We start from the raw sequence: 11,447 nt of genomic DNA, 5'->3' as shown, positions 1-11,447 counted from the left end.
CCTACCCTTCACATCCACGTCCCCCTTCCCTCGACCTCTACTCTACCTTCATCCTCTACCTCCCCTCCACCTCCACCTCCATCTCCATCTCCATCTCCACCTCCATCTCCACCTCCACCTCCACCCCCACCTCCATCTCCACCTCCACCTCCACCCCCACCTCCATCTCCACCTCCACCTCCATCTCCACCTCCACCTCCATCTCCATCTCTGCATTTCCTTGAACTTTCCCTTCATTCTGACTTCAGAAGAATGCTCTTCAACACTTTTAGATCTTATTCTGAGCTGAGCATTTTGGAACTTGGTTTTATCTAGAACAAGGAAACTCGCCGTAGTCAGCAGGTAATACAGTTTGAGGAGCCGGAAATCTAAGTCAATAGATGTCTTCTTCAAAAATCAATACTAATATATTTAGTCCTATTAAATATGCATTTGTTCTTTTTATTCTCAGCTTAAAATTGTTCTAAGTATGTATGTATGCAAATAGTATTAAAACCTGGCAAGTAAGGTTAGAGCTACAATACATTAGGACATCCTGAAGTATGAAGTGTTTGGCCAAGGTCAGAATGAGGATTCAGTGGGCACTACAATGACTCTACTGAGTATGGCTCTTGGCATGAGTCTTGGTGAAATACTCTCCTGTTGACTCCGAGCTCATTTGCTCTCCACCAGGGGAAACCGAGGCTGTTCGCTGAGCCACACTGTGCCAAGCTAGAGGCAACAGCAGCAGAGGAAACTACTGTCTTCTGGCATGGAGTATTTACTACCTCTGTCACCTAGGAACAAAGGAGCCTCAGACCTATCAAAATCTGAGTTCATAACAGAACTTGAGATTTGGTAACACCAACTTGGGATCCAATTCTGCCTCTCCCAAGTTCTCCAGTTTTCCCCATCTTTAAATATAAATTAGGCACAATGAATATGGCTCTTGCATGGATGGCCCATGTAAGTCTAGAAGTGATGACTGATACAAGTTGCCCACAAATAGGATGCAATAGAAAAAAAATGTAGTTTCTCACCATTAACAAAGACGAAATCAGGATGGATTTATTGTCTACATGTAATTTTCTTACTTTGGAAGGATGAGTGAAACATATTTTATGGAATCCTGGGACGCACAAGTCCATAAAGTAGGAAAGAATGTGCTCTGGAAGTGTGTGGCAAAGTCCCAGATACTATGTATGCTCAAAGGAAAAAGTCACCACTCCTCTCTACGAAGGAAAGCTAACTTTCTGCATAGAAGGCAGAGAAACATTGTCCATGTGCATTGGCTGCCACACTTGTATACTCTCCAGTGACAGATTACACAGTCCTAGAGTCCAAGGCCAATAGTGAACATCACCTCTAGGAGGTATGCTGAGAAAAAATGTCACAGGAAAGTTCATGGACCACTAAATGTCCTTAGAAAAAGCTCCAGGGACCCACATTATGGCAAAGGAGTTAGAGTATTAAAAATTCTTTAACTTAGTAATCTATTTCTCTGTAACAAATTATTCAAAACCCAGAGGATTGAAACAACAAATATTTAACACCTCATGGTTTTTGTGGTTCCGAAATAAAGGAGCTGCTTAGCTGATACAGGGTCTGGCCCAGAGTATCTCCTGAAGTTGAAGTCAAGTTGTTGGCTGGGTTTGTAGTTATCTACAAACTCGTCTGGGGAACGGTTCACTCCCAAACTCAGCCACAAGCTGTCTAGAAGATTTCACAGCTCTTCTTTGTTGGCTACCTGGACATCCTTACACCATAGCAACTGGCTGTCATCTCCCCAGGGTAGTTCATGACATCACAGCTGGCTCCTTTCAGAGCAAGTGAATCAGGAGAGAGAAAAATGCTTCCAACACAGATCCAGCAATCTTTTCCTAACATGTATTACAAATGACATCCTGTCATTTCTGTTCACCAGAAGTGAGCACTAAAATCAGCCCTTATAGTCCAGGGGACATGAATTAACTACCACCTCATGAGGGAAGAGAAGCAAAGAAAATACGGAGGTGTCTTTAAAACCATCACATGCATTGAAAAGAAGAATCCAGTTGAAGAAACAGTGGGTCTAGCAGCGGTTGTGTCTTGGTTGTGTCTAGGAAAGGTCTTGGCTAGAAAGGAGACAATGGAGTAGGGACAGGCTCAGTTATCTATTCACAGTAAGAAACTAGTGAGAGCTGATCTCAAACTATCTGAAAGAGACTGTCGTTTTGGTAGACTATATTTTCTTTCTTTGTGACTGTCAGCTACATTTCCCGACCATTTTTACAGGGCACTGTGAGAATCAATTATAGTCAATTAAACTTGGTTGGAAAAGATATCAAACCTATGATGGTTAGTTTTGATTTTCAACTTGACACAATCTTAGACTCACCAGGGAAGAAAGTCTCAAGGAGGGATTGTCTTGATCAGATCAGATTGGCCTGTGGCAGTGTCTGTGGGACTGTGGAGAATTGTCTTGATTATATTAATTGGTGGAAGGACTCAGCCTAAAAGTGGGCAGCACCATTTCCCAAGTTTGAGTCCTGAATTGTCTATGAGTAGAGAATGAGAACGGAAGCAGAATGTACACATGCATGCACTCTCTCTCTCTGCTCCTGACTGTGGGTGTGATGCCATGCTTCAAGGTCTTTCCCTGACTTCTCCACAATAATGGACTGTAACTTGGAATTGTAAACTGAATAAACCCTTTCTTTCCTAAATTGCTGCTGTCAGTGCATTTTATCAGAGCAGCAGAAATGAAAGCAGGGCAAAGCCTTACTAGATAAGCCCTAGAAAAAGTCTTCCACTGTGATTGTAGCATTCAGGAGGCGGGGGCAGGATCAAGAGTCCACTGTTATCCTTGGCTACACAACAAGTTTGAGAGCCTTTCTTTAAAACCAAAACAGAATGATACCAAGTCTTCCATACTCTTATTTCCTCTGCTGAGTGAAAATACTAATTGCAGAAGACTCAAGGGTCTAGTGAAGGGTGGAGCCATGGAAGAAAGGAGTCCAAGTCTTCCAAAGAGCAACTGGAAACTGGCCAGGGAAGCGTCATCTGATATGAATCAACATAAGCAAAATAGTGTTTCATGGTTGAAATCATTGGGGTTAAGTGTTCGTTGTGATAGCAACTACTGTTAAGGTCTTCTAGCCAATCCACTGTCTTCTAAGGGAGCTGACGTTGGCACCTCTTTATTATAAGGAAATACTTGAGATAATTAACTAAGAAACAAAGTTTATTTTAGTTCATGGTTTTGAGTCCAGTCCATGATTGATGAGCCCATTGCTTTGAGTCTGTGACATGACAGCAAATCAATGTGGGAGCATGTGGCAGAGGAAAGCCAGGGGAGGAGAAGAGGGAGAGAAGGGGTAGGATCTCATAGTCATCTTCTAGAGCATAGCCCAATGACCTAAAGACCTGTAAGAGCTCTTCTAAGCATTCCACTGCCCGTCAGTAGAACCTTCCCAGAGACACATGAGCCTTTGGGAGACCTTCAACATCTAGACTGTAGGAAAGAGTAGTAGATTAAGTAATTTTAAGTCTACAGGATATTCTAAATTGAAATTAATACAGTTCTATTCATCTAAAGATATCTAAAGAAATTCAAGGATGAACTTGGAAAGATTATGTAGTAGCTGTGCTGGTACTCGAGCAAGTAGACCTACCATTGTGCTGCATACTGATTACAATGTGGAATCCATTATGGAGATAAAGTATCAATTAATAAAACATCCAGAACCTGCTTGGATTCGGGAAAAATTAATTGGTAAGCTATATACCAGAAGGGATAAGGTTGCAGTCTCCAGAACTAAACAGACCTGTCATTCTATCTCTTTTATCACTTGTATCTTATATAGTTTTATATTTCTTCTTTAACTTCTTTGAATAGAAGTTTTCTAATCTGCAAACCTACTGTTGGGATAATAACAATTATATCTTTTACCTATGACTATAGTGTGAATCAAGTGGGATACAAATAAAATACAAAGAAACTACATATAGTACTTACAAAGCAGTATTTGTTTCATTGTTTTGATACTTGTTATTTTGAGGAGGGAAATCTTGTTTTCCCAGTTATTATTATTATTATTATTATTATTATTATTATTATTAATTTATGAGTATACGTATGTGTATGTACATACTCCTGTATGTAAGTGTGGGCACATATGTGCCACATGTGTGTGGAGGTCAGTGGAAAACCTTTGGTATCAGTCTTTACCATCCGCCTTGTTTGAGACAGGGTCTGTCTTTTGCTGTTTGTTACTGTATAGGCCAGGCTAGTTAATCCCATGAGCCTCTGGGGACTCTCTTGTCCCCAAATTTCATCTTGCTGTGGAGCACCGGGATTACAGATGTGTTTTACCATGCCTGGTTTTTACATGGATTCTTGGGATTCCAACTTAGGTCCTCATACTTTCACACTTTAAACACTTTACCCAGTGAGTCATCTCTCTAAACTCTAATTCTAGTTTTAAATAAGAGAAAAACAAGTGATAGATAAGGTATAACTAAAAGTTTTTACAAATGGAAGAGATGAGTAGGCCTTGTGTTGCTATTTTATTTGGTGTGGGGTGGGGGCATGTGCCAGGGCATGTGTGTATAGGTCAGAGGACAATTTGGGGGAGTCTGTCTCTCCCCTTCTACCATGTGGGTTCCAGGAATCAAACTCGGGTTATCAAGCTTGGTGGCAAGTGCCTTTAGCCTCTGACCCATCTTGCCAACCCAAGCAGACCTTCTCCTGAGGTTTATGGCAACAGTCTCCTGCAGATTCCAAGGGAAGAGTTTACTGTCATAGGTGAAATTTGTGAAGAACTATAAGAAACAATCACCAAAGCATACTTACCAGATGTAAGAATCTATTTTCAGTCATAGTCTAAGAAAAGGAGAATCTCTTAGAAAGCCCTTAAACATTCCTGTCACTTAGTTTGTCCTCTGAAGATGGTTACCTTCCTGAAGTACAAAGTTCCAGTAATGTATACAAGAAGGTGGAAGGTAAAGGCCAGCACCCTGGAGGTTGACTTGGCTGCCCCAGCTGGGACCTCGCAGAGCAATGTGTTCACAGGCTGAACTTCGTGACGCCACACTGTTGAGACATTTCCTAACAGGAGCACTGGCACAAGGATAAATGAGTGACGGGGTGGTTGGAGAGATGGTTCGGTGGTTAAGAGCACTGATTGCTCTTGCACAGAACTGGCGTTCAGTTCCCAGCACTCACATGGCAGCTAACAATTGTTAGTAACTCCAATTCCAGGGGATCCGATGCCCTTTTCTGATCTCCCCAAGTATCAGGCACATGTGTGGTGCACATACGTGCAGACTGTCATACATATAAAATAAAAATAAACAAATCTTTCAGGAGGCAGAGGCAGATGAATCAAAGTCAACCCGTTCTACATAGGATGTTCCAGGCCGGGCCAGCCAGGGCTCCATAGTGAGACCCTGTCAGAAATTTTAAAAAGCATAAAAGAATAAATCAAGGAGAGTCTCAGCTTTCTTGGACATATTGTTAAATTAAGAGGTCAGTCTAATAGCCAGATTAATAAGCAAGCTGTCAGGAGGTAGGGACTCTAACCAAGCAGGTGTGGTTTGAGTCAAACTCTGTGATGAGGTTAGAAAGGAAAGTAAGGCACAGGGATAGTCATGTTGTCTGGTCCAATAGAGATGGTTGGTGTGGGGAGGTAGGAAAGAGATGTTGAGAAATGCTCTACCATAGCAAGCGCCAAGATAGCAATGTCTGTCAGAGATGAGGACTTGGATTCTCTGCTTCGAAGTGGCAGAACTGCCCAGGATCTATAGAAAGGTGCCGCCAATAATAGGTATAGATAAAAAGAGCAGAGAAACATGGATGCAGGGAAAATGCAACAGACCAATCCCAAAAGCCCAAAACAAGTCAAAGAAGGCGCATCAAAATGAAAAAAGTCACAATTCACAATGAAAGGCACTCATGACTGAGCATATCAAATACTGTAGCTTTAAAATTCAGGGAGCAAATGCCTCCAGAAAGTAGAAGCTCATCAGTACAAAGAACATGCTAGGTCTCTCTCAAGGAGGGGTAGATCAAGAAAAAGGTATTTTGAACAACATTCTCGACCAAAGTGCAGTAAAACTAAGATGAAGAACAAAACTAAGTTATCATAAAGAAATTTAGAAACTCTTAAGTCTTAAGTCAAAGATGCCTATGTATAAAAAATTAATAATAATTCAAATAGACCCTATGTGCTAGTGTAAAAGCAAAGCCTTGTGGAAAATCCATGGTTTTAAAGACCATTTAGATTGATAAACAAAAAGATTAAAATTATCAACTAAGTATGAGACACAAGAAATCAGGAAAAATGTAATCCAAAGAAAATAGGATAAAAATAAAGCAGAAGATACTAAGGAAACCCAAAAGGATAAAATCAAAATATGTTCTCAAGAAGCAGACCTTTCAAAAAAGATAAAGTAGAATAGGTAAAAATGAGCAAATTACATCCTAAACACAGAAAATATGAAGAATGGAGAAATAGCCACGGATGGAGACGAATCCTTAGTAACTATGCTGCTCAATACTTTGAATGCAAACATGAGCTTTTCTGGGAAATTATAAATTCCTAAAACCAAACTCATAGAGATCAAAAGTTTTAAACAACAAATTTATAAAAGAAATTTAGAAACATTTAAAAAGAACTACACCTAGACTTGTTCACAAATGAGTTCAACCAAACTTACAGAAAAGACAGTGTCATTTAAGACTGTCACTACTGACAGTGATTGGGGACCAACAGAGTCATCAGCCAGGAGCTGGTGAGAGATGCGGAGGCTTTCCCTCCCTCAAACCTACTGACAAAAACCTGGTTCTCGCAAGATTGCAAGGAGACTGTATCACATTAAAGTCTGAGAAAGCTGATTCATTCCAGACCTCAGCACACAATGCTCCGTGGGCCAAATTCAATCTGTCTTCTATTCCTAAATAAATCCTATCAGAGCTCAGCTAGGCTCATTCGTTTATGTGCTATTTATAGCTGCTTTTGCACTATTCTAGGAGAGCTGGGTGGGTCACTGGGACAGTGACCATGTAAGTTCACAAAGCCTAAAATATTTACTATCTGGCCAGCTAAAGGAAAAGTTTGCTAACTTTGATTCATAATATTCTGACACTTCGGGGGATATTGAGAAAAGCTTCATTTCTTTTACGGCACAAGTTTAACATTGATTATAAAAGTTATCAAATAAGATATATTATAAAGGCTTAAGACCTAGCAAATATTTCACAAGCAACAGAAAATTAAGATTATTCTCACAAACATCAATGCTAAAGTAGAACTTAGTAAAACTCACTAAAAATAAATCATAAAATAGCCAAGTGTGGAAGCACACACAGTAATCCCAGCATTCTGCAGGCTTAGGCTAAAGAGACTCTCAAGTTTAAGACAAGAAAATGAAAGGAAAAGAAAGGGAAGGGAGGGGAGGGGAGCGAAGGGAAGGGAAGGGAAGGGGAGGGGAGGGGAGCGAAGAGAAGGGAAGGGAAGGGAAGGGGAGGGGAAGGGAGCGAAGGGAAGGGAAGAGGAAGACAGAGAGAAAGAAGGAAAGAAACAAGAGAAGGAAACGTAGAGTTCTACATTATTATTTTTGGCTGCTTATGAAAATATATAAATCAATGAATAGTAAAATAAATAAATAACTAAATAATAAAATGATCAATTTCATCTTGTCTAGTATTAAGATGATAGTCAAACCATTAAGTGATTTGGTTACAATCAGGTTCATTATATATTGTGTTACGTGTATTTTATATATTGCAATCCTAAGAAATAAAAAAAATCAGGTGCAAAACTATGATAATAAAAGAATCCAATAAATTATATGTATTAACTGGTCATTATTGATTGACAAAATATCTCAAAATTTGCTATTAACAACTGCTTTATATTTTAATTCATAGCCTCTGCTAACCCAAAATTTAGTGGCTGTTATAGGTGGAATGTTTGTGTTTATCCACAGTTGGTATGTTGAAATGTAATCCCCAATGTGTTTGGAAGTGGGAGTGATTAGGTCATTGTGGCAGAGGCTTCCAGAACAGAATTAGTGCCCCCTGGAGGAGAATTCAGAGATCTACCAGGGCCCTCTACCATGTGAGGACAGAGCTAGAAGGCAGTATCTGTGAATTGGAAAGTGAACTGTCACCAAGCACATATGCCAGCACCTTAATCTTGCAATCCCAAACCTTCAGACTCTGAGGAATAAATTTCTCCTACTTATGAGTGACCCATTTATGATATTATATTATAGCAAGTATAATAGACTGAGCAGCTAAGAACAACAAATTATCTCACACAGGCCTTGGAACTCTAGGAGCAGCTTGGCTGGGCGGTTCTAGCTCAGAATCCCTCATGAAGTTGTCTCTCAGCTGTTGGCTGGGAACATTGCCATTTGAAGCCTGACAGGTACTTGAGGATTCACAGCTATGACAACACACTCACATGGCTGTAGGCAGAAGTCTCAGCTTCTCTCTCTTGTTGCTGGTCTCATTTCTTAATCACATGGTCCTCTTTTCAGGCCTTCCTGAATGTTCCTTCAGTTTAGCATCTGACTTACCCCAGGACAAGTCACTCTAAAGGAAGTGTAAACTGTGAGGAAGTCACAGTGCTTTTGTGACCTAAGAGATGTAGAGACATACTATCATTAGACATGAGACACTAAATCTAGCTCAGGGAAGGAGAACTAAGCTCTACAAGTGTTAAAGAATATAATACTACCATAGTTCCCTGGCCTCTTTCATACATTTTCAAACTTCTTCCTTTTAATCTTACTATTTTAAAAGTAACTTATATAGGAATGATGTATTGATTTTGTCTGAGTTGTGTACTATGTTTCATAGAGGGAATGAGAAGAATTGATTGAAGGAGGCTCATGAGGGGTTCGGCTCTGTTAGTGAAGTTTTATTTAAAATATTAAAAAATATTTATCATTTTTATTTTTATGTATGAGTGTATTATCTGCATGCAAGCAAGTGTACCTGTGTTGTGCAATGCCCTGCAGAGGTCAAAAGAAGGCGTCGGATCCCTATGGACATTGTTAGCTGTCATGTGGGTACTGGGAATCGAATCCAGGTCCTCTGAAAGAGCAGTTAGTGCTTTTAACCACTAAGCCATCTCTCCAGTCCAGATTTTTTATACCTTTTAAGTCATTTCATAATATATTTCATATTAAAATTTTCTAAGGAGAATGTAATAGAAAATATATCATTTAAGATTATAATACAGAAAGACATCAAAACATCTAGAATTTAAAATAATCTCACAATGGAAAAGTAATCATCTACATTGTTGGTACTGTAAATTAGATATGAATAAAACTAAAAGATCAATGATAATTGGGGAAATAGTTTCATATTCCAAAGGGCTCATGCCTTAACACATGACTCCTTGCTATGTCATATGACCAATAGCCCAGAGCAATAGCAGGCTAAAATAGCAGGCTGACTGCTCTTGCGGAGGACCCAGGTTCAGTTCCCAGCACCCACATGGCAGCTACGAACTGTCCTTAACTCCAGTTCCAGAGGAATCTGAAGCCCTCTTCTGACCTCCACGGCATTGCACAACATGGGTGCACTCACATACATGCAGGCAATACACTCATACACATAAAATAAAAATAATAAATAAAATATTTATAAGAAATCATAAGCTGATGGCCCATAGAAATGTAAACAGCACATTAAACATAAGAGAAATGCAGGCTGGGAAGACAGCGTAGGGGTCAGTGGATAAAAGAGCTTGCTGCATATATTAGTTACTGTTCTGCTGCTGAGAAAATACCATGACCAACCCAACTTATAGAAGGAAGGGTTTGTCTTATGGTTCCAGAGGGATAAGAGTCCACCATGGTGGGGAGACATGGCAAGAGGCAGCAGAGCACAAGCTAAGCACTCACATTTTCAAGCAGGCACAGGAAACAGGGAGAGTCAGACTGGAGGTGGGCAAGCTTAGAACTCTCAAAGTCCCCCCCACCAATGACGTGCCTCTTCCAGCATAGGCACACCTCCCAAAAATTCCATAGCCCTTTCCAAACAGTGGCAGGAACTGGGGACTAAGTGTTCAAATACTTAGAAGCTATGGAGGACAATCTCACCAAACACTGCACAAGTGTGAAAACCTGAGTTTCAATCCCCAGAATAATGTAAAAGACAAATTCAGTTGTGTTGTGCCAGCATCTGTAATGCCAGCACTCCTACTGGGAGATGGGAGGCAAAGACAGAAGAATGTGGAAGCTTGAGGGCCAGGTAACCCAGTGCACACTGTGAGAAAACAACAGAGCCTTGTGTTAAGGTGGAAGATGAGGAAAGACATAGTTGGCCTTTGTACCCCCCAGCTGGTGTGTGTGTGTGAGAGAGAGAGAGAGAGAGAGAGAGAGAGAGAGAGAGAGAGAGAAGTGGAGACCATAAAGTAACATGCTTGCCAATGAGGTTCTCAAAGATACAAACACTGAAGGGGAAAGGAACTACTCTCATGAACTGTTGTCAAGTTGTGTGGGAGTACACATTGTTAGATTGTCTATTGGGGAATTAGTAATGATCTATGAAATGATAGACTGCATATTCTTTGACCTGGAAGTGTCATTTCCAGCACATACATGGGATGACTTACTACATTGTTTGTAATTGTTAAAGTTTGAAAAAAATGAAATATCCCTTGATAGGAGCTTTACAAAAGAAAATACAATCTACCCATTGAATTGGATACTACGTAGTGGTTTTTAAATGGAGTCGCCTATGTATACTGAGCAATGATCCCCAAGATGAATTATAAAGTCTGGTGTAAGGGATACAGTGTATACTGCCATTCACAGAGGGAAAAAAATACATATAGGCTTATTAGATATACACATATGTAAATACATACATAGGTTTATTTATATGTAGAAATCCCTGGAAAGAGATAAACAAAAGTAATAATGAATCAGGCAATTAGAAAGCTGCCTTTGCTAAAAAGCATTGATTTCTCACTTGGACCCACAGGATATCTAAAAGCAGGATGAAAGCCTGGCTTCTCAGGCCTGCATTTTGTGTCTGTACTTAGGCTGAAGGCACAGATAAAATTCACTTTCCTCAACTTTCCTTTTGTGTCATCTTGAACTCCAGAAGAGCAAACCTCCCAGGACAGACCATCCCTCCAGATGAGGGCAGTTACACAGAAGGGTGAGGCTACACCCACAGCAACTGGACACTGAACAGTGTCACAGGACAGACTGGAGCTGAGACAAGACGGGGCGAGGATTGGCAGGACCACACCTTGACCAGGGCTGTTTCATTCTGCAGACCTCTTGCCCTCTCTTTAGACCTAAACCTCATGTCTGGGCCTCAAAGACAGACTTGAGGGTACATGGTCCCCTTATTTGTTCATTTTGCTCATCTTTTTAATGTGGCTTCATTGATGTCTTTCTTTCACCATCAGTGCTGTCTTTAATTGGTGTATTGGGGATGGTGGCCTGGTTAAGCC

This window comes from Nannospalax galili, unplaced genomic scaffold (assembly GCF_000622305.1).
Source record: "Nannospalax galili isolate Female #2095 unplaced genomic scaffold, S.galili_v1.0 scaffold229, whole genome shotgun sequence".
Classification (NCBI taxonomy): Eukaryota; Metazoa; Chordata; class Mammalia; order Rodentia; family Spalacidae; genus Nannospalax; species Nannospalax galili.
The sequence above is the reverse complement of the archived record's forward strand: the minus strand, read 5'-3'. Positions refer to the sequence as shown.